The 5422-nt window shown below is 33.8% G+C and overlaps 1 long non-coding RNA gene across 1 annotated transcript; it reads right to left on the bottom strand.

The window, feature by feature from the left end:
- Positions 1 to 2109: 2109 nt before the first annotated feature.
- LOC138876506 (uncharacterized) lies at positions 2110 to 3563 on the bottom strand. The gene is made up of 2 exons (XR_011401814.1): positions 3145 to 3563; positions 2110 to 2335 (listed from the first exon to the last, which is right to left on the bottom strand). It is a non-coding gene; the product is annotated as an uncharacterized lncRNA (long non-coding RNA).
- Between the last annotated feature and the right edge of the window lie 1859 nt (positions 3564 to 5422).

The raw sequence follows: 5422 nt of genomic DNA, 5'->3' as shown, positions 1-5422 counted from the left end.
AAGATCAGTGAAGTACCCACAACCTATAAATTCTAAATCCGCCACTTATCTTCACTATTTACGTCAACTAGAAAATAATAAAAGTATATGGTCTTTGATATATTATATTAAAGGTCCTAACTTCAACTAGGAGATACAACTCATCAGAGACAAGTAAAATATCATTGAATTGATTTTAAGTGAATCTACGTGTGCGTGTGACTTTTATCTTTTCAAATTAAGCTATGAGTAATAATAGCAATTAAAATTTCTAATGCTAATTTTCTTTTTTCAATTTGTGTAACAAAATTAGCATTTTTGATCGAGTTGTTTTGCAAAAAGAAATTCTAAAACTCAGATTTGAGTTTTTGCAATATATGAAAGAATGAGTTTGAAAACCTTTTAAAAAAAGATCACATGCTTTTGTAAAAACTGGATTTTCCCCCCAAACACAATTAAAAAATTAAAACAAACGCCGCAAAAGTACACTGTTTTAGACTTTTAATTTTCATTTGTAATAAGTAATGGCTTCGCCTGGATCCATTTAAGAAAGAGAATTAAAGTTTGATGAAACCTAATAAAATAATTAATGGCTGCCTCATCTCTAACTTCATCTAAGAGTATCCATTTATTCGTTAGCTGCCAAAATTTATTCTTTTGTTGTCTGCGATGATGTTTTCGTTTTTCTGTAAATTTGATGATATGTATTTATAATCACAAAATATAATGATATATTTAAGATCATAATTAAGAATTTAGAAATAAACTCATTCTTTAAAAAAAAGTGTCACACCCCTTTTTACCCCTCCAAAAAATAATGTGGGTTATGGATTGTGGGTTAAAGAGTTTTTCCAATTAAAGTGACAATTTTGAAATAAGGATTATTTTATTTACAGAGTTGCCACTTGGAATTGATTTTTGTCGGTGTTCCAAATCACCTTTTATTTGAATCCCAATTCAAAGGAAGGTTTGACTCTTTTACTATTGGTCCGCGAAAATAATGTCCGGATAAGGAATTCTGTTGACCGGAGAGAAGGTGTAAGGCATCCCCGAGTCCCGTGGTTCTAGCACGGTCGCTTTATTGACTACATTTGGCTTGAATTAAACTTGGATAAACGGTGATTTATTTGATTTTTATGTTTTTCTTATGTCCGCTTTTACTTATTTGATAAAATAATAATAATAATAAAATGTCATAATCACACTACGCTAACGAATGTGTAATCTAGACAAAATTTATTGGCTTAGTCATAACAGCACTATGCAAGCGAATCCACAATCATGACAAAGAATTATTAACACGTTATTACTTTCAGAAAAATTACTATATTTGTGCATTGAAAAAATTATTTATTAAGAGTTACTATCGTGCTACGCAAGCAAATCCGCGAGTTTAGCAAAGAGTTTATTAAATTAGAAAATAATTAAAGCTAGTAGAAATAGTATGAGATTACTGAATTAAAATATTAAGAGTTAATATCACGCTAAGCAAGCGAGTCCGTGAAATAATAATAATAAAAAGTTAAAACGGACCTACTGGTTGCCTAGCGTTTAAATTAATTAAAGGTACTTAAGTTATTGGATTATTATTACACATCATGAAAATTAACTAATTCTTAATAAGTCTATTCAACTAATCTAGTAAGTATTATTTTGAAGATAGATCATATTATTTATTGAGAAAGTGAGCCAATTTGCTTACTTAGTTATAGCATTGGGCCAACATCTATGAAATAAATGGCCAAAATATTTATAGACTTTTTAAAAGCATTGGGCCTATTGGACAGAATCTGCCTTGGCCAATTATTGGGCTCGGAAGTGGGCACAAGCTGAAAACCCAATAGATTTCAAATGCTGGTTTACTACGACAGCCCACCTAGGCTAAATTGCGAGTCTGACCTCTTTTGCTCTAAGTCATTAACCCTTATTTTTAACTAGCAATTTCAAAACCTATTTAGGATATAGTCACTTTCTACCAAAAAAAAAAAAAAATCTAAAATCCTAGCAGAGATGGTCACATATAAAATCTGTAAAAATAAATAAAGATTTCAAGCATGTCTCTTTTGTTATTTTGCATAAACTGGCAAGAACTGCAAAGGTGCAAAAGGAGTCTTTAAGCACATTGCAACCTACTTGGAACATCTCAATTTTATATGCATCAATACTATAATAGATAGTAAAGACAAATAACACATGAATAAAAAAGTGTTTGATCAACCAAGGATTTATTTTACATATGAACTACAACAAGATATATTTAAACAATAAAAAAATTTAGCTAAGTACTCATTTATTTAAATGGACATGCTCCCAACAATCAAGATGAGTTCAAATCTTCTTGTTAATGTGAAAACATCTGCAACATAAGATTAAAGAGTTACCTAAGCCGCAGAATAATAAATACAACAACAAAGAATGGAAGCTCAGCAACTAAAGCAGCATAAAAATAGCAGCACAACAACAGCAAAACCAACAGCAAATCCGTGTTAAAACAGCTCGAAAACTCAGAGAAGAAACCTAGAAGCAAACTCTAAAGAGGACTTATACTTTTCTAAAAAAAAGGTTTGCACTTTAAGATTCACTCTTAAGACTTACAATTTTAGCTTACTAAAGGATGCTTCAGCTGCTTATTTTTTATTTTTTTGTATGTTCAAAAGCAGAAAATGATCCCCTCCAAAATGTGATGGAGTCCCCTTTATATATCAAAACAATCAACTATTTCAAAAAATTAAAAATCAATCTTTTTGATAGATTTTTCTACAAAATCTGCTCTTAAATTCAAAAAGCAAGACTTTCTAGTTCAAATCTTGTCAAGTATTTCAAACAACATCTGCTTTCCACTATTCAAAGATAGACTTTATTCAAATAATGTCCAAAGGTCTACATTTTCTTACCAAACAATTTGACTTTTGAGTGTTGAACTCAAAGAGTCTTGAAGCAGTAAACAAACAACCAAACAAGTATCATATACTCTTAAGTATTTTTCATTACCTCACTTTTATCAATACAAAACTATTTTACTACTTCAACAAGTGCAAAAACAAAAAATTTAACATTTTAAACTTTAAAAACTAATGCTAAAATAATTAATAATAGACAAAAATAAAATCTAAAAATTAAAATTAAAAATAAAAAAATCAGCCATGAAAAAGAATAGTATTTTACCATTTTACACATCAAAAGACCGAAAAAATGGTGGTATGCCAAAGAGGGTGTTCCGGGAGGTCGCCGGAATTAGGCCGGATTTTTGGGGTAGAATTGACATCAATAGCTAGGTCTTGAGGAGCTCTATCCATTGATGTAGGTATTTTGGGGTGGTAGTGGTTGGAGCTTCAAGAATTTGGGCAAAAAAGTGACGGGAAAGTTTCCTAGATCTAAGATTCAAGGAGTTTGAGGGATTGTTTTAGGATTTGGTTTGGAGATATGGAAAGAGGAAGTTGTGGAGATTACGTGGCGTGAATTTGGAGGTGTTTGGAGGTGGTCCGCCGGCGGCAGCGATTTCCGTCAGGCGGTGGTGGGCGGAGCTGGGGCGGCGTAGAGAGAGTGAAGAGAGAGCGAAGAGAGAAGAAGGAGAGGGAAAGAAGAGAGAGGAAATAAGGGGGAAATGGGGCAAATTTTTGGGGATTTTAGGCTTTAAATACCTAGGATGAAGATCAAACTAGGACCGTTGGATTAAATCAAGATGAGTGGATGAGATTGAATCTTGTCACTTAACCAAAACGACGTAGTTTCAAGATAAAACTACATCGTTTTAAGCTTTTCTTGGCAGCCCTCTTTTGGACCAGATTTGTGCTCTTTGGGGTCAAATTTTGGGCCAATTTTGGCACAATTTTAATTAAATTATACTAGCCCAATCTGTACCCCGTTTATCAAACCATTACTCAATTCTTAAAACCTATACTTACACAAATAAGAACAAACACACACACACACACATACATACATACATACATATATATATATACAAGGCAAAAATTAGGCATTTACAACTGCCTCTCTTTGCTCGAGAACAAGAAGAGTTTTCGTGCAAAGACAAATAAATGCTATGGATAATTTTTGCTCACATTCACTCTAGTGGAAGCATTTTGAAAAAGTGGTGACCGAACCTTGCTTTTGAGGTTGCCTACATATCCTGGGCTATAAAGGAATCATGTCAGTGTAGTTCTGAAAAACTTTGGTAGCTGGGACTATCGGACACTGGACTTAAGACAGTTGTTGCTGTTGCTGTTGCTGTTACTCTTACCGTTACTGCTTCTTACATCAAAAGAAAAAGAGAAGAGAACTACATATGTCTACAAACTAAGAGTACAAAAATTCTATCCACGTGTCTTCTGGAGTCAAATCTTGATTTTTGACCTACTCGCTTGTGCTGACCTTAGATTAGATGTTAATTCTTTTGAAGAAAAGATTATGACTCAATCTCGTTGGCTTGCTTTCTAGATCAGAATTTGAGAAGATGAATCTCAAGAAGCTGGGCTGCTGACACATTATCAAAGCTAAACTCCGACTATCTTGTGATCAAAGCATTTCTTTCTTCTGATGAGAAACTGAAACTGCAAGCTTTAATCGTCACTTGTGCTATACGGCAGAGCCTGCAAAGCCATCAAATACAAACAAAAACGAACAAAATTTTTCTGCCCCAGTCTAGCACTAGAAAAATTTTGTGAGTTATTAGAGAAATCTGTAAATTATCTAATTTATTGAAAAGGCAGACAGAAACAGTAGTAAAAACTATCTAAAAAGGTATAAAATTTGGTAACGAATGATTGTATAACCAGGGATCGATACCACGTACTACTGAAAGAAAATGTAATCAGGGGCTGGTACCTTCTCTCACTAGAAGGAAATAAAATCGGGTGTTAGCACCATGTATTATTGATAAAGTGTTGAATCCTTCTAGGTGAAAAAAGGTTCGATCTGAGTTAAACTGTATTTAAACAACCTGAGCGAAGATTACTTCTACCCGGAACTACGAACTAGATCCCCCTAGGCAAAACGGTTCTACCTGAGTTAAGCTACGTAAAACACCCTAAGCGAAGAGTGCTTCTACCCGAAAACTATGAGCTAGATCCCCCTAGGCGAAACGGTTCTACCTGGGTTAAGCTACGTAAAACGCCCTGAGCGAAGAGTACTTCTACCCCGAAACTATGAGCTGGATCCCCCTAGGCGAAACAGTTCTACCTGGGTTCCCACGGAATATTCGAACGGGCAAAAATCGCTCGTATCCGCTCACTTTATCTTTGCACGAAAACTCTTCGAGTTTCCGCACAAAGAGGGGCAGCTGTGAGCACGTGATTTTTGCCTTACGAAAACTACTCCAAAATAAATCAAAAAATAAAATAAATTTCTTTTACTGTGTAATTCTTGAATTTGCGTGGTGTTAAATATTTGTGTTATGTCCGTAAATGTTTACTTTGTCATAATAAAATGAAAATTAAAATAA

The sequence above is a fragment of the Nicotiana sylvestris genome, chromosome 8 (genome assembly GCF_000393655.2).
Source record: "Nicotiana sylvestris chromosome 8, ASM39365v2, whole genome shotgun sequence".
NCBI lineage: Eukaryota > Viridiplantae > Streptophyta > Magnoliopsida > Solanales > Solanaceae > Nicotiana > Nicotiana sylvestris.
Note: the sequence above shows the minus strand (reverse complement) of the source record. Positions and strands in the feature narration are given on the sequence as shown.